At 37.5% G+C, this 26,662-nt stretch overlaps 1 protein-coding gene across 1 annotated transcript in view; it reads left to right on the top strand.

Annotated features, from left to right (window-relative positions):
• LOC145068220 (GDSL esterase/lipase At1g28610-like) overlaps positions 1-26,662 on the top strand; it is a 49,761-nt gene that overhangs the window by 5,653 nt on the left and 17,446 nt on the right. The gene's annotated exons all lie outside the window — the stretch shown is intronic.

Genomic DNA, 26,662 nt, shown 5'->3' with positions numbered 1-26,662 from the left:
CGAGAGTGAACCTTTCAAACAAGGTATCAGAGATGGTATCTTCTCCTAAAAATCCACACTTTCCCTTCTTTCTCGACAACTTCCTTTCTTACTCAAGGCGGCACCACCTGCTCCACCTCCGGCTACCATCCTGTGGTTTGTCTTTTTCTTCTTCTTCTTTTCCAAAAAAGGTCTTTGGTATCAGCAATATCAAAACTCACATACCCTTGATCATGCACTTAGATCGATTGAACTTTGACGGTTGGAAAGAACAATTTTCAGTGGACCCATGTGGACAACACCATGCCTAAGCCAACAGATGTAGAAGGGAAGATGATTGATGCTACTGTGAAACTCTGGACATATGGCAATGTCTTTCAAAACCTATCGCCGATATTTTGAAGATTGGCTTCACTGTTAAAGATGTGGGTGAATCTAGAAGGCTTATTCCGAGTCAGTAAGGATGCAAAAGGTATGGAGTTGGATACTAAATTGCATAATGTGTCCATTATTGATATCTCGGTCACGAGATCTTCACAAAAATCAAGACAATGGTTGATTTAACTGAAAATGTCGGATCCCCATTACTAGACAAAAACCTAGTCTTCTTTGCTATTGAAACATCCGATATCCCAAGCTAAACCTTTCATTTCAAAATAATAAAACATCCAGTTTAGCAAAGTTACATTTAGGGAAACCTATTTTTTCATAAACCATTATTCATAAATCGGAGTTAATAAGAAGACAATGCGAAATCTCAAATCATACATCTGAAGATGTATATGTATAGTCTCGCCTTTGCAATCGGATAACTCCATGCAAAATATTTAATCCACAACTGTAAGCACAAAATTTAGTGAGTTCCTAACATATCGCATACATCACGGGTTATCAGCAATCCTGGGGACTATCAACAGTCCTAGTGGGCTAACGGTATGCCATGTAGATTCCACAGCACACCTCATGGGTAATCAACAACCCTGGGGACTATCAACAGTCTCATGGACTCACAACAGTCCAAAAGTTATCAACAAATCAGTTCCCATATAACAGAAATCAATAAACAAGACCCAGCTGGTCCACATTCATATACTACCACACATGTAAGTATGGTGAGATGGCTCACCTCGCAAGTAGTGGCTAAACACCACAACTCTCACCCGAAAAAGATTGATCCTACATGGCACCTAACAGCTATAAATAGTACCCTCTCAGTCTACACTCCAAAACCCTTAGTTTGACCAAAACGTAACAAATGTCGAAATTCAATGGTGAAAGTCAAAATCAACAACCACCAATATTAACAGTTGACCCTCATGTCGTGACCAACCCTTGGTCACATTATGAGAACGCACCACGATGTGAGCCTTCCTTGTTCATGTCGTGAACATATCAGGACAAGATAATCACGAGAACTTCCATCGTCATGTCATGACACTCTCTTAATCACGACATTACCACAGTCTAAAACATAATCCTAATGGTTTGAGTCCTTAATCTTAGAAACCATCAACTCCAACTTTCTAAAAGGTTTTCCCCAATCCAATGGACCATAAAAATCATAGTTTTTTAGTCATGAATGTCCAATGCATGACATGAATGCTAACTAGATAAAAAAAAAAGGAAAATGAGGCCATGACTGATGCTTGGAATCCAATCCACTACCAAACTTCAGATCTGATACTTATGATTAACAAATGAAACCATGTTCGCTATCCACTTCCTGAAAACAATGGGGTCTTTCACCCCGAAGAACTTTGGTGCCCCACATCCCCAAAAACCCTTAAACGTGAGGGTACGATCTTCATACTGCCCGTCAAACATATTGGCTAGATAAATGTTGGATTAGTGTCTAAGTCCATAACTATTTTGGTATGTACTTGACCCGATGGTGCATGGTCCTTTTGGGTTGCCTTCACCAAAGCAACTTGATAGGATGAATTATGGAGAGAAAGGATTAAATATGATTTATTAATATATTATGAGAATAATATATTAAAGGAGAAATCATATTGTTTAATTAATATTAGTCAATAATTAATTGGTAATTAGTTTTGTGACTAAAAGAGATTAATTAAACTTAAGGGACTAGAATTGTAATTATAAGATAATTGAAATTTGGGCCATGGATTGCCTTGTATTAAGGAGTGGACGAATTCTATTGGGAAACCCATAAGTAAATCGTCCAAGGCCTTAAGGAAAGGGATCCATAGGTTACTTAGGGCTTAAGCATCCAAATTAGGGTTTCCTTGTTAGATAACCCTAATAGCCTCACTATATATAGACCCTTAAGGACCAAAAACGTGGCTAAGCTTTGTTCTAGAGTTTCACACGTTTTCTGGTAGCCTCCATCCTCTCTCCTCTTCATCCTCTTGCTTATGGTGTTTGTGAACCATTAGAGGAGTGACATTTGTGACTCTAAGCTTTCTAAAGTCAATACAAGGATATTTGGATTGTTATTACTACATAACAATCAAGGTAACATCTTAAACCTATTCTTATGTTAATATGATTACTTGAATGCTAGAATTAGGGTTTATAGTCTTGGATAACTTGCATGTACTATAGAGAAACCTAGATCCAAGCATTAGGGTTTGTATGAGCACATAGGATGTTCTTAGGACCAAAACCCATCCGTGGTATCAGAGCCTAGATTGGTTTCTATTGTACTGATGCTTTGTATGATTGATAAATTCAATTTTTGTGTTTCTAGAGGCTGGACTCGCCGAGTCCATGCTGACACGACGAGTCCATGCCTGACTCGGCGAGTAGACTCATCAGAACGAGGGAAAACTGGGATTTCTTGCTGTTTTTGCTTAAGAATAGTTGCCTTATCATATTAGATCAATATAAATCCGATTTTATGAAATACTTGACTATATTCTTGATCTAATTGAAGATATTTATCAATTAATAAAATAGTTGTTTCCTTATGCGATAATTGATTAATTATTTTGATTAAATTGGTAAATTGTTTTGCAAGAAATCATTAAATAAATCAAATATGGATAATTATGTGATTAAATGTTAATTTAGATTATTTGTTATTTGATACTTGTGCTTTGAAAAGTTTCATATTTTCCCCTTTAGGTTTTATAGTTTAAATTTCAACCCAAAAGTTTTGTTGTTTTGAAATTTAAATAGTTAAAACCCTAATGTTTGGAAAAAGGTTTCAAAACTTGCCCTCAAGTTTTGGACTTTAAATTTTGATTAATTGTTTAATGTTGATGTACATTTAAATTCTAAACCCTAATGTTTTGAAATGTTTCAAAACTTGCCCTCAAGTTTTGGAATTTAAAAGTTGATTAAAAGTTTAATTACAAATGTTAAATTCTAAAACCCTAGTACTATTTTGAAAAAGTTCAAATTACACCCTTATGGTTTTATTAATTAATTAAGGTGTATAATTAAAAGAGGTTTAATAAATCCATAAAAATTTTGGTTTACAATTTAATTGAATTAAAAGTATAATTGTTAAATTTGACCACCTAGTATTTTAAAAGTATAAAATACATCCTATACTATATATAACATTAAAAGTCTAACATTATATATATATATATATATATATATATATATATATATATATATATATATATATATGAGTAAAAGTCAGTCTTACCGTTACTAGGCCTCATTCACGAAGCTAGTCTATAAGGGGTGTTTAAGGAAATTACCTATAAAATGGCGATTGAATGGGTATCCACTCTTACCCACCGCACTCTTGACTAGTGGAGGGTCGTTAGCCGAACGGGTAGGATAGGACAAAACCTTCCATTATAAGTATAATGATATACAAAAGTAACTAAATGTTTTACAAATTCCCAATCTTAGTTACTTAGGCAAAAGTGAATTGATGCAATTCCATGAAATTACACTTTGTGCCCTTGCGAAGACGTTAGTGGAGCGTGTGTGGTTTACCGGCACACTAAATGGTTCTAAGAAAAGGTAGCAAAGGGTGACTCAATGTTTGTCATAGTTCGGTGGAGCGTGTGTGGTTTACCGGCACATCAAATAGGTGATTGTAACATGTGAGGGCACCATGTAAGTTTGCATGGTTATTCACACCCGCTTTGCGATCCTCAGCATCCCAATCACAAACAAGAGGGGCATATCGAGAATTAAACATGCCACTAAAATGTTCAATGAATCTCAAAGGATCTAGGAGTTTTCATAGATTTAAAACTTAAAGTTCTTTTTCGTTTTTCATGGTGGAAATTAGTGAATCGTCATTCACTTACCTTCAAATATTCTGCAACTAGATTACGACATCCCTTTTCTAGGTTGTAGCATATTGTGTTGGGTCCCAGCCTTAGTATCTCATTTGGGTGATTTACTAAGGACTCAATCAATCAACTAACTTGAATTTGTTTTCTCCCGTTTTGTAGATGTCAAAGTTCGACAACTATGGTCTTCCCAAATCCCGTGGAACAAGCTTTCCACATGAAGATGGTATTCCACGATTCGATCAAGGAACAAGAAATCATGCTTCACTTCATCCACCTCCTCCAATTGTTCTCCCCAACCCACAAGTTCAAAGGCTTGAAAAGTTCAAGATTACTCAAGCCCTTTTGGCAAGTAAACATAAAGAAGGAAAGCCGATGTGTGCACACGTCCTAGGGATGAAGTCACACATTGATAGGTTAAGAATGTTGGGATCCGTTGTCTGTGAGGAAATGGCTGTTGATTGGGTTCTTCAGTCACTTCCTAACTCGTATAGTGAGTTCGTAAGAGAGTACTGTATGATGAACCGCGACGTAACCCTTATAGATCTCACCTATATGCTTATTGCTGCTGAATCAGCAATGGTTTGGCGCAATAGAAAAGCAAAGTTGATTGGTGAATCTGCCTTCAAGACCTCTATGGATATAGACAATGGCAACGAAAGACAGGCTATGATCGAAAAGTTTGATCGTAAGAGAAAGGCAATGTCTGAAGTAGTTCCATGGCATGTTCCAAAAGAGTCAATTTGCTTTTATTGCCAAGAGAAAGGGCATTGGAAACGAAGCTGCCCCATTTACCTAGGAGATCTAAGAGATGGGAGAGTCGAAACGATGGCTCTAATATAGGTAAAATCCATTAACTAACTCTTTTAAGTTTCTATTCTAGATTCTTACTACATAATGTGATAAGATTACAATTGATGTTTTGTAGGATCGAAGAAAAGAAAGGAAGCTTAAGGGAAGAAGTGAGCAAAATCTAACCGTGAAGGAATGGATTTCGATCGCATTTCTTGAAGATTAGATTCTTGAGCTACTACTTAGAGTTAGAATTAGATTGCTAAGAAAGATGTATTAGCATAGTTTTTCAATGAATTGCATTGTAAGGACAAAATTTTTCCGCAATAAAATAAAATTTGATTTTATATCCTTGCAATGGCGTATATGAAAAATTGATGTTTGAATGTTTCTATTATTAGCAATAATGGATTTGGTTCTTATTATGTTATTTATGGAAAGTCGAGAGTTTACCAAATAGGGAGAGTTTCTCATCGCCCAAGTTTCAATTAGACATAAACTTGGAATCATGCAATTTGGTTGCACGATGAATGAGGAATTTCATATTTGGAAATTAGACTATTTCATTGACAAAGTGTCAGGTGAAAGAATAGGAGATCGAGTACACAAAGTTGCGTGTTGATCAAGTTCACCATAAGAGTAACAAAGAATAAGAAGAATCAAGTGAATAAGAAGAATCAAGTAGGCAGAAAGATAAAAGTTTCTCCATTCTAAGAAGAAGGGAGAGTACCTTTTATGCTTTATGATAGGTCTTAATGATTAAGAACCATATCTCAATTGATCCTCTAAGTGAGTCTTAGTACAATTGTATGTCTAAGAAGAGGAATCAAGAATTGAAGAAATGGTTAAATCAAGAAGTCAATCATACTTCGTTCCAAAACAAGTCTTAGAGTTAAGATTGCGACATTGAGTGATAAGTATTAAGAAGGCTTATAGCATTCATCAAATATGGAAAAGTTGTGATGTCTTGGATAAGATAAATACCAACTAGGACCAATTTATGAAATGTTTTGATAAAAACTACGCTAACTCTTGAATATTTGTTTGTCAAGAAATGGTTATTGACAAGAGAATCCTATATGTCAAGGAGTAAGTGGGAGTCTTAATGGTCTTGAAGGGTTTCAAGAACAAATCAAATAAACCTTATCGATCATCACTAGGACACAATTTGAGGTTTACCACCTATCGTGTTGACATTATTTTGTTTCTGTGCCAATCCAATCGAGTTAATTATGCATGGGAGTCCTATGAGTTCTCATTTGAATGCATAAAAGGCAAGGACCTTGATCAATGGAAAGTACATTGATAAGAAAAGGTGAGCTGCTTAACTACTTGGAAGACATGGTGGGCAGTTGTGCTACCATAAGGCAACAAATCGAGATTAAGAAAGTTCGATCCATATGAGTTTGAATTTGCCATAAACGTTAGTTTTAACAAATTCACATGGATAGGAGTACATAAACCGTTTAAATCTAAGTGTCATAAGATTTCCTCCTTCATGAAAATGATTGTGAGGAAATTCTTTCACTAAGAAAGATTTTGTAACAACCCGAAGTTGTCCATTGCCGAAATCCGTTCCGCGCGTAAAAATCCGCCTTTATCGATTCGTTCCGCTTTCGTTTTTGGACTAAGATATATAAACTATAAGTTTATTTTAATCTCGTAAGTGTTCAAATCCATTTAAAACTCATAAAAATGGCCCAAAATCATTAACTTGAAATTTCTAAATTCTATCCCGTCGGGTAACGGCAACTTAATCGGGTGTGACCAAAAACCCCGTTTAATGCCGGTATCGGGTGAATTCCATCGTGTCCAAGTTTTTGGACCTATTTAAACGTGTTTAAACATTCATTTGAAGCTTTTTCTTCCTCTCTCTACTCTCTCTCTAACCTCTCTCCTAAATCCAAGTTTAAGGGTCCAAATCTCAAATTTAAGGCTTCTAATCACCAAGGTACCTTCCCTAACTTGTTATGCAACCCCTCTAGCCTTCAAATACGAGTTCAAGTCATGGAATAGGCCCATATTCATGAGTTTACAGCCCTAGAACAGTCCTAGGCCGTGAACTCACATAAAATGGGTTTTGGAGCCCAAAAACCCTTCCAATCGACCTTTGGAGCTTAGATATGGTTTAATGGCTTAATGGACCGGACTTAGAACACCTTGAACTTAATTTTTGGAGAGTAAACATGAGTTTACTGCCCAAGATCAAGCTCGGGCCGCAAACTCCATATCATGGAGAGTAAACACATATTAAAGGGGTTTTTAAGCCCTTAAACCCTTCCAAAACACCAATAAGGCTTAGATACGACTTGTAGAATTATGGAATTGGCCTTGGAACACATTGGACATCAATTTAGAGGAGTAAACTTGAGTTTACTACCCAAGAACAAGCTTGGGCCGTAAACTCATTAAAATGGGGAGTAAACTCCTCTAAATGTGTTAAAATGCCACTTTAACACACCTAAAGCCTTGGGATAAATTCTAGAAGTGTTTACAAACAAGTATTGGACCTTAAAACATATAAAATCACCCTTTCATAAGAGTTCACGGACATGAGGGTGTTCATGGGCCGTAAACTCCTAAAAACATGCCAAAAGTCCCTTAAAAATCCATATAAGGCTTAGGAAAAATCATTAGAATCACATGTGATTGATTTAGGACGAAAACATCAAGGATCTTGTGTGAGGGGGGAGTTTACGGCCGTAAACTCCATGTTTACAGCCGTAAACTCCAATAAATGGTCCCTTTGTGAGTTTTAATCCATTCCAAAGCCAAAAATCCAAGTCTAGCAATTATTCCCGATTGTTATGAAGCCATTTTGCACCCAAAATCACCCTCCATGAGTTCACAGCCGTGAACTCATGTGGATGGGGTGTTTATGGAAGTAAACTCCTTTTGGAGTTTACTCTTGAAGTGAAACTCCATTCCCTAGTCATACAAGTCCTTAAACGCCACCCGAGTCCTTCCAAACACTCAAAATGGGGTGTTTCCGCAACTAGAAGTGTATGTCGTTGGCAAATAAATTAATCAAGTCCTAATTAAATACAAATATGTATCATTTCATAATCCATAGGAAACTTGTGTGTTCGCGAACCCAGAACTGACGTTTAGGATCCAATCTGACGCGTTTCTCAACCGGTGAGTTCATACCCCTACCCTTTTTCATGTGTTTTTCAAATGGTTTTGAACGTTTTCAGGGGGGAGAATACAAGCAAAAGTTCAAGAAACCTTGTACTTTAACGTATTTTCATTTCAAATGTTTTCTTTCATGTATGATTTTAATAATGAAAATTGTGATAACTAATGGTTCGAATTGCAGGTTAAACAGTTAGACTAAACATAGATTTCTTTTAAAAGTGTTATAACTATATTCTCTTTGAATAAGAAATCATACTAATCATAACTAAGATTAATACTAAACAAATGCGAATACGATTATAACTAATAGAACAGAACGAATACGAATATATAACTATTAGGTTAGTACGAATATGAATGTGAATACGAATATAACTAATAGGATAGAACGAATACGAATATAACTATTAGGTTAGTACGAATACGAATGCGAATACGAATATAACTAATAGGATAGAATGAATACGAATCTAACCAATAGCATAGTACAGATACGAATAGAAATAGGAATACGAATGCGAATGCGAATTAACGCCTTTGGATGACACCAAGACTTCGAACACACAGCTAGTGTACCCCTTGAGTGTCACCAGAGTTTCGAATTAAGTATGAAAATACGCCTCTGGACCTCTTCTGAGTTTCGAATATATCCGCCTCAAAATGTCGACAGAGCTTCGATTATACAACTAATATACTCTTTTGGAACTCAACAGAACTTCAAAAATACTGTAATGTACGCTTCTGTATGATTCAAAATATTCGAAAATACAACTAAGTTAGTAGATAATAGTCATTCGAATGTAGAATAACTAAGGGTTTAGAATACTTAACTAATACTATACACCTGGTAATTACTAGTACTTCGAAATCAAACCTAAGAACCAACTCAACACATAGGAAAATATGGGATTTTCCTGGGATAACATAACAACCAGTAACGAACTTAGATAGAAATAGGCAACTCAACACATAGGAAAATATGGGATTTTCCTGGGTAGCACATCAACTCATAAACGGATAAAGTAACAAACGAATAACTAAAACTATAAGGAAAATATGGGATTTTCTTGGAATGACATAACCAACCGTTTTCGAAATTGTAACAAAGGAAACTTGATCTTTTCAAAACTAAACCGCTTATGAACTCACCAGCTTTATGCTGATTTTCAAACCGCTTGTATTCTCAGGTCAGCGTTAGACAGGTACACCGCCACCTTTTGGAGAAGACAGAGCCTTCCGAGGACTCGTCTTTACTTTTGTTTATATTACATATGTAAAACACTTGTACAACTTTACTTTCAAACAGATGTAATCAATATTATGTAATGTAATGTTTTGTGATTACTGCTTTACTATGTGCATTGGATTTGATACTCAACATGGAGTCAACCCCGGAAATGTTTCCGCCTTTGGTTTTCGGGGTGTGACAGATTGGTATCAGAGCCCTTGTTTATAGTGAACTGGTATACCAAAGCTTACATGGTATAAGACTATAAACATTAAAGGGCCTAAGTGCTCTGAACTAAAAGTATACTCTACGAATATAACTATTTTCTAAAGTATACAAGTATACCGACCGTCGAGATCCGTAACTACAAGTAGAACAAAATATAAGTAAAGGGGTGTTGTACGCTGCGATTAAACCTGGGCAGTTATGTAGTCGTGTCTAGGATCAATATAGCCTGGCCAACTATATTCATTCGAGACACGGCCAACATGTGCTTGGGAGTGACTGTGGTACGCAACATACCTAAAACTTACCTAATATCCCAAACAATGAGTCGTCGCTGCAGCATACCATGAAATACTATGGGAGTATTTCTTGAGCCGATCCTTTGTAGAAATCCTCGTATACGTGTTGTTCCTTGATCATTCCTCTAGCAATAAAATTTCCTGCCTTGATCACTCTTTCCTGCTTTATCACTTAATATAATGTTATATCTGTCTCGATGAGATATCCTCTAATCCATATCTCTTGATTCAATTCAGAGGACTTATGATCCTCTCTTTCATGATCTTTTTAGATCAAGATGCCTCCGAGGAAAAGACCCAACTCAAAGAACACCAACAACCCTCCGCCACCACCACCTCCTCTTCAAATCGATCTAGAAACACTTCAGGCAACCATTTCTGCCACCATATCAGCTCTCCTACCTCAACTAAAACCCAACGGTTCAGAAGGTGGTTCCCAAAACCAAAACCAAGAAGGTAATCAGGGACACCGGAAGGAGTGTTCCTATAAAGAATTCATGAACGCAAAACCGATATTCTTCGATGGCATAGGGGGTGTCATTGCTCTAACTCGGTGGTTAGAGAAAATCGAATCTATCTTCGAGATTTGTGCCTGTTCGGAATCCGATAAGGTAAAATTTGCCGCCTGTACGCTCACCGATAAGGCTTTGACTTGGTGGAACGGTCGAGTCAAATCCCTGACTTTACCTGTAGCCAATGCTATGGGATGGGAAGTTATGAAGGAACTACTACGTATGGAGTATTGCCCTCGGGGTGAAATCCAGAAACTGGAACATGAGCTATGGAACTTGAAGATGAAAGGTTCTGATATCGCCGCTTACACTTCAAGGTTTGACGACTTGGCACTTCTCTGTCCGGGAATGGTTACCCAGGAGAGCAAAAATGTAGAAAGGTTCATCTGGGGATTAACCCAGCCAACAAAAGGGAATGTTATAGCAGCGAAGCCGGATACCTATGACAATGCTAAATGTCTCGCGCAAACCCTGATCGATCACAATGATAACCAAGAAGAAGCAGACACCACTCCCGAGCCAACAGAAAAGAGTGATGAGAAAAGAAAGTTTTGGAGAAAGAAGAAGAAGAGTCAGCCTTCCCCAGAGCCCTCGAAGAAACAGAAAATAGTGGCAGTCCACGCTGCCACTATTCCTGTTGCTGTTTCTGTTGTCAATTCCACATCCCAAGTACCTGTCACCGGATATGTCGGTATCCTCCCGTGGTGTGACCGATGTAACTACCACCATCGCATCCCTAGTCCTTGTCGTGCAAAGTTTTGTAGAAGTTGTGGCCAGGAAGTTCACCTTGCACGAACTTGCAAAACCCCAACCCCGTCAACTAGTCATGCTTCCGGAGCTGGTATCGGTCAAATCTGCTACAACTTTGGAGAGGTCGGACACTATAAGCGAAACTGTCCAAAGACAGTAACGTCTGGCAACACCGGGAGAGTCCTAATTATGGGGCAAGAAAGGACAGTCGCTGATCCCGCCGTTGCCACTGGTATACTTCTTCTCGATAAATCTTGTACTTGTGATCCTTTTTGATTCTAATGCTGAAAGAATTTGCTAACCATTCATTCAAAATATCTTTCTAAACTAAATCCTTCGTTAGTAATCGAAACGTGCACCATCGAGATGACCAACCAATGAGAAAGAGAATGTTAATGTCATACCTATGGATCGTATCCTCAATCCGGATAATTATTCCTTTCCATTCGATCTAATGATAAACTTTTCATGAAAAACTTTGATGCAAACTCGACATGGAATGCTTTAGAAAAGCGAAATCCTTCCCTCATGGTACATTAGACCCTTCGCGACCCTTGTGAAATTGATTCCGTAACCTTCAAACTCCGATTACCCTCGGAACTTAGTAACACCCATCTGATACTTCACGTCTCGGTCTTTGAGAAGTATCTACCCAACGAATCCAAAACGCGTCTCGATAGTGAGGGTTCGCTGGAACGTCAAGCGGAGACCCGATGCCACTTGGGAGCGTGAAAACCCGGAGCAACTGATCCACCCGCATCTCTTTTCATTTCATGAGCTGTATCGTAACCTTTGAATTTCGGGACGAAATTCCCTCTAACGGGGGGATAATGTAACAACCCGAGGTTGTCCATCGCCGAAATCCGTTCTGCGCGTAAAAATCCGCCTTTATCGATTCGTTCCCCTTTCGTTTTTGGACTAAGATATATAAACTATAAGTTTATTTTAATCTCGTAAGTGTTCAAATCCATTTAAAACTCATAAAAATGGCCCAAAATCATTAACTTGAAATTTCTAAATTCTATCCCGTCGGGTAACGGCAACTTAATCGGGTGCGACCAAAAACCACGTTTAATGCCGGTATCAGGTAGAATTCCATCGTGTCCAAGTTTTTGGACCTATTTAAATGTGTTTAAACATTCATTTGAAGCTTTTTCTTCCTCTCTCTACTCTCTCTCCAACCTCTCTCCTAAATCCAAGTTTAAGGGTCCAAATCTCAAATTTAAGGCTTCTAATCACCAACGTACCTTCCCTAACTTGTTATGCAACCCCTCTAGCTTTCAAATTCGAGTTCAAGTCATGGAATAGGCCCACAATCATGAGTTTACGGCCCTAGAACAGTCCTACGCCGTGAACTCACATAAAATGGGTTTTAGAGCCCAAAAACCCTTCCAATCGACCTTTGGAGCTTAGATAGGGCATAATGGCTTAATGGACCGGACTTAGAACACCTTTAACTTAAGTTTCTGGAGAGTAAACATGATTTTACTGCCCAAGATCATGCTTGGACCGTAAACTCCATATCATGGAGAGTAAACACATATTAAAGGGGTTTTTAAGCCTTTAAACCCTTCCAAAACACCAATAAGGCTTAGATACGACTTGTAGAATTATGGAATTGGCCTTGGAACACATTAAACATCAATTTAGAGGAGTAAACTTGAGTTTACTGCCCAAGAACAAGCTTCGGCCGTAAACTCATTAAAATGGGGAGTAAACTCCTCTAAATGTATTAAAATGCCACTTTAACACACCTAAAGCCTTGGGATAAATTCTAGAAGTGTTTACAAACAAGTAATGGACCTTAAAACATATAAAATCACCCTTTCATAAGAGTTCACGGCTATGAGGGTGTTCATGGGTCGTAAACGCCTAAAAACATGCCAAAAGTCCCTCAAAAATCCATATAAGGCTTAGGAAAAATCATTAGAATCACATGTGATTGATTTAGGACCAAAACATCAAGGATCTTGTGTGAGGGGGGAGTTTACGGCCGTAAACTCCATGTTTAAAACCGTAAACTCCAATAAATGGTCCCTTTGTGATTTTTAATCCATTCCAAAGCCAAAAATCCAAGTCTAGCAATTATTCCCGATTGTTATGAAGCCATTTTGCACCCAAAATCACCCTCCATGATTTCACGGCCGTGAACTCATGTGGATGGGGTGTTTATGGCAGTAAACTCCTTTAGGAGTTTACTCTTGAAGAGTAAACTCCATTCCCTAGTCATACAAGTCCTTAAATGCCACCTGGGTCCTTCCAAACACTCAAAATGGGGTGTTTCCGCAACTAGAAGTGTATGTCGTTGGCAAATAAATTAATCAAGTCCTAATTAAATACAAATATGTATCATTTCATAATCCATAGGAAACTTGTGTGTTTGTGAACCCAGAACTGACGTTTAGGATCCAATCTGACGCGTTTCTCAACCGCTGAGTTCATACCCCTACCCTTTTTCATGTGTTTTTCAAATGGTTTTCAACGTTTTCAGGGGGAGAATACAAGCAAAAGTACAAGAAACCTTGTACTTAAACGTATTTTCATTTCAAATGTTTTATTTCATGTATGATTTTAATAATGAAAATTGTGATAACTAATGGTTCGAATTGCAGGTTAAACAGTTAGACTAAACATAGATTTCTTTTAAAAGTGTTATAACTATATTCTCTTTGAATAAGAAATCATACTAATCAGAACTAGGATTAATACTAAACGAATGCGAATACGATTATAACTAATAGAATAGAACGAATACGAATATATAACTATTAGGTTAGTACGAATACGAATGCGAATACGAATATAACTAATAGGATAGAACGAATACGAATATAACTATTAGGTTAGTACGAATACGAATGCGAATACGAATATAACTAATAGGATAGAACGAATACGAATACGAATCTAACCAATAGCATAGTACGAATACGAATAGAAATAGGAATACGAATGCGAATGCGAATTAACGCCTTTGGATGACACCAAGACTTCGAACATACAGCTAGCGTACCCCTTGAGTGTCACCAGAGTTTCGAATTAAATACGAAAATACGCCTCTGGACCTCTTCTGAGTTTCGAATATATCCGCCTCAAAATGTCGACAGAGCTTCGATTATACAACTAATATACTCTTTTGGAACTCAACAGAACTTCAAAAATACTGTAATGTACGCTTCTGTGTGATTCCAAATATTCGAAAATACAACTATGTTAGTAGATAATAGTCATTCGAATGTAGAATAACTAAGGGTTTAGATACTTAACTAATACTATACACCTGGTAATTACTAGTAATTCGAAATCAAACCTAAGAACCAACTCAACACATAGGAAAATATGGGATTTTCCTGGGATAACATAACAACCAGTAACGAACTTAGATACAAATAGGCAACTCAACACATAGGAAAATATGGGATTTTACTGGGTAGCACATCAACTCATAAACGGATAAAGTAACAAACGAATAACTAAAACTATAAGGAAAAGATGGTATTTTCCTGGAATGACAAAACCAACTGTTTTCGAAATTGTAACAAAGGAAACTCGATCTTTTCAAAACTAAACCGCTTATGAACTCACCAGCTTTATGCTGATTTTCAAACCGCTTGTATTCTCAGGTCAGCGTTAGACAGGTACACCGCCACCTTTTGGAGAAGACGGAGCGTTCCGAGGACTCGTCTTTACTTTTGTTTATATTACATATGTAAAACACTTCTACAACTTTACTTTCAAACAAATGTAATCAATATTATGTAATGTAATGTTTTGTGATTACTGCTTTACTATGTGCATTGGATTTGATACTCAACGTGGAGTCAACCCCGAAAATGTTTCCGCCTTTGGTTTTCGGGGTGTGACAGATTTTAAGAAGATAGTGATTGTAAAATTGCATTCTCGAATTCGATCATGGTTACGGTATCCCTTTCCATGATTTGAATTGTGAGGTTTGGCAATTAGTCTTAATTGTTTAGACACAAATATGAACTATCTAAGGGAAAGGTGTATAAGTTCAAGAAGCCTTGATAAAATATTATCAAAGCACTAAGTATTAGAAACATGAACTTAACAAATTCAATAGGTATTGTTTTCTGAAAGTTAAGATGTTTATGAATACATGTCGAAGCTAGTGGGAGCATAAGTGTCATGTTTATAATAATCATCATGATAGTGGGAGCATAAATGTTATGATTGTATGATTATTAAGGCACGTATTTCAAGTTGGCAATATTAATTATAGAAAACAAGAGTTATACCTTGCAAAGTAGTAAGGGTTGTAAAGTTGTTTTGCTATAATTAAGGGAGAGAATATTATGCTTCATTTCAAATCTAAAGGCTTAGGTTGTGGAATGTTAATAAATTTAGTCAAAGGTACATAGTGTGTTCTTAAATTTCGATTATGATTACGGCATTCCTCTTCATAATTCGAATTTTGAGAACATAGCAAATGAAATATTATGGCGGAAGATTGATAAAGTATCAAATCTTTATGTAAGACATTATGCATTGTGTCCCATACGCTTCGGGTATAGGATCGATTGCAAATGCTATAATATTTGACCATTCTAAAATTTTCCAAATGTCTAGCGCATTTAGAGGGAAAAAGGACAAGAATCGGTTTTGACTAATATAATTAAACAACTATCAAAGGATAATCCAAAGTTCGCCGAGGATTGGTCGCTTGTGAGTAGTTGGAAGTATACTATTGGAAAATATGGAAATGTTTCCATATTGGATGGACCATATCGATATTATTATGAATAGATAAGATTCTATTAAGAATAACTTGTCATATGGAAAATATGGAAACGTGTCCAAATTGGGAATTGAATATTGAAAATATATGTCTAGATTAGAAACTTTTATGCAAAAGGATGTTCAAAGGAAAGTACTTTGAGCGAGAGACATCATATCTAAGGAATTGTCTTGTAACAATCTCCGATAGAGGACTTTGTAATATCATTGGGAATAGTCTTTGTGACTTTGGTGCGGTGATATCACGAAAGGATCATTGCATAAAATGTTAGAATCTAGCATAATCTATAAGTAGAAAGAATTTGATATTCTTTCACTTATGAAAAAGGATTTGGGATTGTGAAATGAGAATGACTGGAAAGGTGCTCAATTTGGTCTATTTCACAAAGTAAGAACCATACGTAAACATTGTGTGCATGCTAAGAGCATGGGACAAGTGTAATAATTCAAATAAGAAGTTGATTACCCGAAACGACAAATAATGAGTAATCGATATGGTGATAAATAAAAGGTGTTTTATTTATACTCAAAGGTTTGAGGCCATATGGGATTAGTATTCTTCTTGTGTTTCACTTTGCATGTTTTGACTTCCTGAATAATTTAATTGGTTAAGAACAGTCAAATTATTCGAACGGGCCACAGTCGTTCATATGTTGGAAGTAGGTATGAATGAAGACTATCGTGAATTGGTGTGTGGATTGTCTAAAGAGCGTTAGACATAAGCAAATGTTTGCTGCAATGTTCATGAGTGCTTATGAATATGAATTTGAGCATTGGATTAAACCCACGCTCACTTGGATCACTCCGTGAATTGTATCACGAGTGATTGGTGAGACGATAACATCTTATATTCTTAAAACCGAGATGTGTGAGTTGTATCTTGCAAATCGGTTGCACATTGATAATATGTAAACGCACTAGTAACTTGGTGTTATAAAACATATTGTTGTGTGTGATTCGGTGAGTGAGTGCAAGAAAGCATTGTATCAAAGTTTATCCGTTCCTTTTATCCAAAGTAGGATAAAAGCGATATCTTTGGGCCCCTCGATGATTTAGTGATGACAAACGTAAATGCTCGGCCGGGCTAGCCCTAATTTGATTTGTTCAATTAGTCAGTCGTCATAAATCGGGAATCGAGATATAGTACAAGGAGAATGATTTGAAATCATATCTCATATGATATCTAGAATGGAGGAATATATGATCCCTTATCTAAAGGAAACGCGTATCTGATAGGATCAGAGTTGACAGCGGCTTCGGAAAGCTACGATTGCAGATCAGGATCTGAAGTCATACGCATAATAGTTATTAGACTTATCCAAGTGGGAGACTGTTGGATTAGTGTCTAAGTCCATAACTATTTTGGTATGTACTTGACCCGATGGTGCATGGTCCTTTTGGGTTGCCTTCACCAAAGCAACTTGATAGGATGAATTATGGAGAGAAAGGATTAAATATGATTTATTAATATATTATGAGAATAATATATTAAAGGAGAAATCATATTGTTTAATTAATATTACTCAATAATTAATTGGTAATTAGTTTTGTGACTAAAAGAGATTAATTAAACTTAAGGGACTAGAATTGTAATTATAAGATAATTGAAATTTGGGCCATGGATTGCCTTGTATTAAGGAGTGGACGAATTCTATGGGGAAACCCATAAGGAAATCGTCCAAGGCCTTAAGGAAAGGGATCCATGGGTTGCTTAGGGCTTAAGCATCCAAATTAGGGTTTCCTTGTTAGATAACCCTAATAGCCTCACTATATATAGACCCCTTAAGGACCAAAAACGTGGCTAAGCTTTGTTCTAGGGTTTCACATATTTTTTGGTAACCTCCATCCTCTCTCCTCTTCATCCTCTTGCTTATGGTGCTTGTGAACCATTAGAGGAGTGACATTTGTGACTCTAAGCTTTCTAAAGTCAATACAAGGAGATTTGGATTGTTATTACTACATAACAATCAAGGTAACATCTTAAACCTATTCTTATGTTAATATGGTTACTTGAATGCTAGAATTAGGGTTTATAGTCTTGGATAACTTGCATGTACAATAGAGAAACCTAGATCCAAGCATTAGGGTTTGTATGAGCACATAGGATGTTCTTAGGACCAAAACCCATCAATAAACCCAAAAGCGCTCCTCCATCATTTCAATGATCCCTTCCCTGATCGTCCCGAACATCACCGGGTCGCATCAATGATACTTCGCGTAATCTCCGATGTGATGAACTCAAGTAATCCCTCATCAATTGGTTTGTTACCATAACTAGATCCTGAACCTCCTTCCCCACAATGTGTCATCACTATACTTAAACACAATACACAAACAATTTGTATACAAGCGAAGAGGTTCACACTCTACAAGTTCCACAGAATCATCATGACTATCCTCGATTTGAGTGTGGATCCTATGCTTTCAGTAATACGGGTCTAATATTACCTTGCACACCTATCCATACTTTTTCATACCGATACACATAGGTACCCCGCTAAACAGCACAACAATCACACTAAAGTACTTGCTAAGCACTCCTAGAATTCCCACATCACCCTACCATCAGTTGCTGAAAAACTCCTACTAATGTTAGGTAACTACTTCATGAATAAAATTACATGAAACAAAGCTTAGATAATCCTTCCACTAAAAGACTCAACCCTACAATGGTTAGAATCAAATGAGAGATGTGCAATAGGCTCAGATCAATCACTATTAGATTATCTAACCTTTGTAGCATGTAACTTAACATATTCTTGTAATAATTAACTCACATCAATATGAGTCCCAGAAAGCACAAAGAAAGCATCATTCAAGCATCGAGTAATCTAAACTAGGGATCCACTAAGCAGGGAATTCTATCCAATATCTGAAATCCATACTAGCATGCAGCTCTGAAATCTCAATCAACAAGCATATAAAGGCATATCTGCTAGTATCCTATCATGCAATCCCAAGGAGATTCTTAGCCCTAACCTAGCATGCAATTATCATATACTCATACCAGAACAATAAACATAACACATGTATGGGTATTTTGGGAAATACATACTCGAGCTTGGCCGATTGCACGCATCACACCCCTTTTCTTTGAAGAAATACTTTTAGAAAAGTTATTTTCATTCAATAATTTTACAAATTCCTCAGTTTGAGTTTAGACACACCCAAGAGTGTGCCCGAATGCCTCAAACCAAGGCTCTAATACCAACTTGTAATGTTCCAAAAATTCTAAGTGATTTTTTTTTCCTTTAAATCAACCAAAAACAACCATTCAATAAATTTTAAATCCCATCAGAAAATGGAAAATAGTCATTAGAGTACAAAACAAATCAAATCATGCGGAACACTAGTGGATGTGGTACAATCATGTTGAGCTCTTCCCTTTGGAACTGGATGTATCTGAAACCATAAACATAAAACCATAAGCAACAAAGTTTAGTGACTTCCCCAAAATACCCTATACCATACATAATCTCGGGCCCCGTCCACCCATGAGGTCCCGCCTATCATAATGGACCCAAACAACATATAATTTGGCCCTGTCTAGCGCACATAATATGACCCGCCAACATACATAATGGGCCCCGCCCAACAAGCAAAATAGGCCCAACCCATCATACACATGCAAGGTCACCCAAACAGTTAGCATCAAACCTATCACAATCCAGTGGGCTGGTATTGGTGCCTTCGACCCATGAGTATAGTGAAGAGACTCACCTCGATCGATAAACGATAGATCTCACACACAAGCTGTTGGTGTTAAAGTCACTCCCACTAAACATATTAAAACGAAACCCTAATTAGTAATTAAGATAATACCCCCACATAATTGATCCAAATACCAAGGCTAATCTCCGTTTGAGAAAAAGACCATTTTCCTGTTCTAAGTCCTCAACCCTTCATAGTTGACAAAAGGACAAACTGGTCAAAAAGTCAATGGTCAATGCTCAATTGTTTTACCCCCTGTAACCAATCTACACCCTATGTAAAGCTACACGATGCATACTTAGAATATGCCCTGCGTATCACACAATTAAATCAATTCCATTTTTTACTCTTAATCCATATAGACTACCCATCTATTGCTTAGATATGGTCCTAATAAAGGTGTAGAGTGATAAAGTTCCTAACTTTATGCCTTTTCATGGCTAAATATAGCTCAAATCCAATCTCTAGTTTCCTAACACCTTCTAATGTCCAAAAGCTCTTGCATGGGTGAAAGAAGGCAACCAAGATACCATTTTTATGACATAACAACCTTCGAAACATAAGAAAATAGCTACCCTAAGGTCTGGAGTAGCTCATACTCTCAAGAACCAAAATCATGGGACAATAAGCATGAAAACCAAGAAGCTAATGAGATTTAACCTATAGACCAACAAGATTCAAGCATTATACATTTTAGATTTGTGAAAAGCAATGTAGGCTATGGATCCATAAGCTTGAGCTTCAACAATCAATAAGCTTGGGCTTCTAATTTTTCCAAAATACTCCGAAACACACAAAAAGGCTCAAGATTTGATGTAGGGGATTAGGGTTTCAGGTTAGATGCTCAAAAGGGTGGATGTTGATGATAAGAAGGGCCTAAAGGGGTTAGAGTCCTTGGATAGGGCTCAAAACCTTAGAATTATGGTTATTGACAGCCGCAGTTATGCCCATGTGTAGCTTATTAATAACGCATCCCTTCATCAGCTACTACGCCATTCGTAGCTGCCTTACGCATTGTGTAGGGTAAAAATCCCTTCTTCCATCTCAATTTCAAACATCCATAATATCTTCGTTTAAACTCTATTTTCGGCGTTCTTTATATGCACAAAAAGCTATTGAACAGCCCACAATCGTATTTAGTTACTTTTATCTTAGCACATGTCGAACTAAAACCCTAATCCATGCAAGAAACCCGACATATAACTTTTACCTTTCTACCCTTCGGTTCCAACACACAAATCAAGGGCTTAGATCTCACACCTAACGCCTTTACATGATCTAAATTTTGGTCCACAACCCTGAATTAAGAAAAAAATCAAAACAGTGTGTTTCACTCCAAACCTAAGATCACTTTAAGTCTCTCGGACGAGACATTCTTAATGATTTGATAGACACAACCAATAAGATCAGTTGGTCTATATGTACTCACTAAGATTTGATAGTTCATCAACCTTCGAGATTAAGGTGATGAATGATGAAGTAGATCCTTTGTCAATGGATGAATCTCTTTCAAAGTGGGTAACTATATCATTACCCTAATGAGGTAGATCTTTTGCCAATGGATTAGTAGTGACTAACTGTTTTAAGAAAGCAAAGGAGAAGCCATCGGGCGAAGTGCGGTATCTCTACTATACACTCGTACCGAATTTTTGACTTCGTCAGCTGATAGTAAGTTTTTAGAGTTGTAGGTTATGATCTGGAGAATTTCCTGAGCTTACTACTAAAAAATATAGGTCTTGAAAATTTATTGTCCAAGAATTTGGACTTAAATAATTCAAACATGGACACCTTAACTGATGGATAAACAATGCAACTTCTGCTAATGGTAAGTTTGTGAGGACTATTAATCCTTCTTTTTTTGTTTCTAACTCGATGAAAAAAAGTGAACTTTTTGTCCCCCTCGACCCTTATTTCACCCTCTCCTTTTGTTTCAAGTCAAACACCGACTTCCTCCTTATGTATACGCTTTTGATATGGTGAAGCTTTCTCTCTAGTGAATTCGTTTCTTATTTTATATCACTCGACACCATGAGGAATCTCATCCATCATATTCTATAACTTCATTTTTTCTACCTGATTCTTTATATTTTTTAATTTTCCAAGACGATGTCGAAATCTGTCACACCCCAAAACCACGAACGGCGGAAACATTCAGGGGTGGAGGACGTCATGTACAGTATCACAACAGTGTAATATAATAAACAAGCAACAACATCATCCATTGAATTATAAGTAAAGTTTTAATACATGTGTGTTCTTTATGTAATAAGACACCAAAAATATACAATCAAAATAAAAGACGAGACTTGTCTGCTCCGTCTTCTCAAAACCTGGCCATCGTACCTGTCTACTGTTGACCTGAGAATACAAGTTATTTTGAAAGAGAGTATCAACTTTAAAGCTGGTGAATTCATAAGTAATTAAGTGTCATTGTCTTGCTTATGAAAATTTGTTATGAAGGCCATGTAAACCTTTAAATGAAAATGTTGATGTAAGTAATAAAACCCTAGAAAATCCCTTATTTTCTATAAGTATGAAACGTATTCTTCTACCAAGACCCAAATGTTTTGTTATGACAATGTAGTCTTCTACCAAGACCCGAATGTTTTGTACGTAAAATGATAGTTTTTCCTTTCTATTGACTAGTACTAAAAGTACTTAGTCTAACTCATCGTTTATGTGAAAGTATCACAAAATAAAGTTAACATGAAAAATTACTAATGTAAGTGTTATCCCGAGGTACTAGGGCTAACACGACGTATGTAACTATTATCCCGAGGTACTAGGGCTAACACAACATATATAACCTAATGAACATCCGAAGATTGTCCAATTGTCCTCTGTAGCAGCAGCAGGGCGGAGGAAGGGTTAGTCCCTGTAAAGGTACTCCTAGTATAATTAATAACCGTAGACATCCGTAGATGTTCATCACCCACTGTTGCTAACAGCTGGGTTCCGGAATGGTTAGTCCCGTCCATATATCCCGAGGTACTGGGGATAGGGTACCGACTAGATATCCCGAGGTACTAGGGAGATGCAGGAAGATTTACATAGAAGGTACTAATAAATCATCCTCGCAATTCGAGATACAAGTATTCATGTTAATATACACAGGTAAGTGTATCTACGTAAAGGTACTCATGTAATGTGTTCGTGTAAGCGTTTTCATGTATCATGTATCATGTACTCAAATGTAAATGTACTCATGTATCAGGTAATGTACTGGTATAGACTCATGAATGAACTGACTCCTGTGTGATTCCCTGTAATAGGAATTATGTTTGATATCTAAAAATTGTCCCTATGATAATTTACTGAAAGGTAATTGGTTGTTCAAGTAGGTTTATACACGCTTAGTACTCAAGGGTGTGGGAAACTAAATGAAAGGTGTAAACTATAACATCAATACATATATTAGAATATAAGTGTATATACATAGTTTAGTTCAAGAATGTAAAATGGTTTTGTAAGATATCTTATGGGTTTTGAACAATAATTAACAATGAATTGATGTCATTTTAATAAACATTTCAAAAGTAACACCTTTGATAATAAGGTATTTTTAAGATTTAAAACCATTTCATGCATCACATTTTGTAGTATGTGAAATCTGTTAAATGACAAACACTGTTATAAAATACATATCAATGATTTAATAACATGTTTTTTTCTACTTGTATTCCCCCCCCCTTTTAAAGCATTTAAAATCATTTAAAACATTGATTAAGGGGTATGAACTCACCTGTAGATGGTGATTCGGATGAACCGGACGGTGTAGAATTGTTAGGTGTCAAGTGAGGACTTGTACACACACTACGATCCTAATGAACATATAATCACACATATATGCATTCAATTAGTCTTAAATCACTAATTGATAATGTTAAGACATCCTAGACACAATAAACACTTTATATAAGTGTTTTAAGCCCTAAGGATTGCATCTAAGCTATTGAGGGACAAGGCACTTGTGTTTAGGGTTCCAAAGGACCCAATATATGAGTTTACTCCCCATATACCATCACACATGGAGTTTACGGTTGTAAAATCTTGAGTTTACGGCCGTAAACTCCCAACCATGTGGGTATTGTTTGTTTTGAAGTCCCAAATGATTCCTAGAATTATTCCAACTTGGTGGTTAAGTCCTTGGAAGGATTTAAGGCCTAGAAACACTCCCTACAGGAGTTTACAGCCCCAAGGCCATTTCCTTTGGAGTTTACGGCCGTAAACTCCCTTGGAATGGTGTTTTTGTTGTTTTCAAGTCTCTTGCATATGAAGGATAGGTTCTAGACTTTTACCTAAAGCATATGAAGGCATTTGGCACACTTTGGTGCCCTTCATTCATGTTTACGGCCCAAGAACCATGTCTTGGCCGTAAACTCACTTTGGAAGGTGATTTTGATGTGTTTAAGGCCCTTGATTTATTGGGAACAAGTCTAGGTAAAAGCCTAAGGCCTTAGGTTCCTTGAAAGCACCATTTTGAGTATCATTGTGGAGTTTACGGCCTAAGAAACTCTTGGGCCGTGAACTCCCAAACTTGGGTGGTTCTTGCTTGATTTCATGTCCCTAACACATCCTATACAAGTCCAAGGCAGTTGTATATCACGGGGGACAGTGTAGGCTTCGTTTCGGGAGTTTACCGCCCAAGAACACCTTGGGGAGTAAACTCTTAAATTTAGTGATTTAGCCTTCTAAATCATGTTATAACTACATATAAAGCTTTCTAACACTACTAGAAAGAGTTACTCACGTTTTGGTATAAAAACCCGAAGATCCGTGAGAGAGAAAATCGCTTTTCTCTAGTTGGAAATGTGAATAATGAATGAATTTGGTTCAGAATTCTTTTTATAGGTCTGAGATATTTTTGGCAGAAAATATTTTTATTCCTGAAATGACCTCTAATCTAATAGAGTGATGGAATAATAGAGTTGCACTAAACCCTAGTGCATCCACTCTCCTAATATCTCCTGAAGTGTAAACCCTGAATTACTCAAACTTAAACGAAAAAGTATGAAAATTAGTTGTGACTGCTATAACTTCTATTGAAGTGATATAGTTTGTACAAAATGGAAATTTCGGGTTGTCACATCATCCCCCCGTTAGAAGGAATTTCGTCCCGAAATTAGAATTTAAGCAATCAAGAAGTTACAAATAACTAAGCGAAAAGATGAGGGTATTTATGTTTCATATGATCCTCACGTTCCCAAGTGAATTCCGGTCCACGCTTTGCGTTCTAGCGCACCTTCACTATCGGGATACAACTCTGCTTTGTTTGCTTGACCTCTCGGTCCATGATCTCTACTGGTTCCTCCACGAAGTTGAGGCTCTCGTTGATCTCGATCTCGTCGAGTGGAATAACAAGAGTCTCGTCGGACAGACACTATTTCAAGTTCAAGATGTGGAAGGTAGGATGTACGTTACTGAGTTCGTGCGGTAGGTTGAGTTTGTAAGCTACAGGGCCGATTCTCGCAAGAATCTTGAAAGGCCCTATGTATCTTGGATTTAGCTTCCCACGCTTTTCAAAGCGTATCAATCCCTTCCAGGGTGAGACCTTCAGTAGGACTCGATCGCCCACCTAGAACTCCAATGGTTTCCTACGCTTGTCGACATAGCTTTTCTGTCGGTCTCTAGAGGCTTTCAATCGTTCAAGAATTTGAACGATCTTCTCTGTCGTTTCCCGAATGATCTCCGGACCCGTGAGAGTGCTTTCGGGAACTCGCCCCTTAGCAAACTGGGTATCACCCACTTCAGCCCATCATAGACGGGATCTACACTTATGGCCATAGAGGGCCTCGAATGGAGCTGCCTTTATGCTCATGTGATAACTGTTGTTGTAGGAAAATTCGACAAGGGGTAAATGGGTATCCCAAGCTTTTCCAAAGTCAATCACATAGGCACATAACATATCTTCTAAGGTTTGGATAGTTCTCTCACTTTGCCCGTCGGTCTGTGGATGGTAGGCTGTACTCATGTCCAGCCTAGTTCCTAGGGAACTTTGTAATGACTGCCAGAACCTCGAAGTGAATCTACTATCTCGGTCCGAGATGATAGATAAAGGAACACCGTGCAGCCTTAAAATCTCCCTAATGTAAGTTCTGGTAAGTTTCTCCATCTTTTCTGTTTCTTTGATTGGCAAGAAGTGTGCAGACTTGGTCAGTCTATCGATGATGACCCATATGGAATCAAGTCCAGCCGTCGCCTTGGGCAACTTGGTTATGAAGTCCATAATGATCCGCTCCCACTTCCATTCTGGTATCTCCGGTTGCTGTAGGAGGCCGGAGGGTTTCTGGTATTCGACCTTGACCTTTGTGCAAGTAAGGCATTTACTCACGAAGGTAGCAATATCTTCTTTCATGTTAGGCCACCAGTATAACTTTTTAAGATCTAGATACATCTTATCTGAACCTGGGTGGACGGAATAACGAGTGTTGTGAGCTTCGGTCATGACCAAGTCTCTGAAGCCACCATGTTTCGGTGTCCAGATCTGATCCATGAGGTATAAGTGTAACAGCCCGGATTTCCAGGTATCTTTATTGTTTTGATTTTTGGTGTTTTGAGAGGGGACTCGTCGAGTTGGAGCTCATACTCACCTAGTAGGGTCGTGATTCTGGACGCGGGATTCGTCTGGACTCGGCGAGTCCAGGATATGGACTCGGCGAGTCCATGCTGTTTAATGAAACCCTAATTTCTCGGGTTTGGGACCTATTTAAAGGGCCTTATGGCCGTCATTTGCTCCCAACAGTCCATAGAGAGAAACCCTAGAGTGCTTTAGCAATTTGAGAGAGAAAGGAAGCATTTCTTGACATTTGTGTGTTGTTTAGCAAAGAAGAGGGAGGTTCTAGCCAAGAGGAGACAAAGGAGATTGCTATTCTATGGATTTGAAGCTTAGCCCTTCAATCTAAAGGTATGATTTCGGCTCATCTCCTGTTTTGTGAAGTATAATTGATTTTAGGGTTTCTTGTGACCTTGTTGAGTTGATTGGATGGCCAAATAGTCCCTTGCTAGTGATGAGACTTTGGATCTGGATCCAGAGAGGTCCAGAGA

Source organism: Lactuca serriola, chromosome 8 (assembly GCF_051521515.1).
Source record: "Lactuca serriola cultivar US96UC23 chromosome 8, Lser_US96UC23_V15, whole genome shotgun sequence".
NCBI lineage: Eukaryota > Viridiplantae > Streptophyta > Magnoliopsida > Asterales > Asteraceae > Lactuca > Lactuca serriola.
The sequence above is the reverse complement of the archived record's forward strand: the minus strand, read 5'-3'. Positions and strand labels throughout refer to the sequence as shown.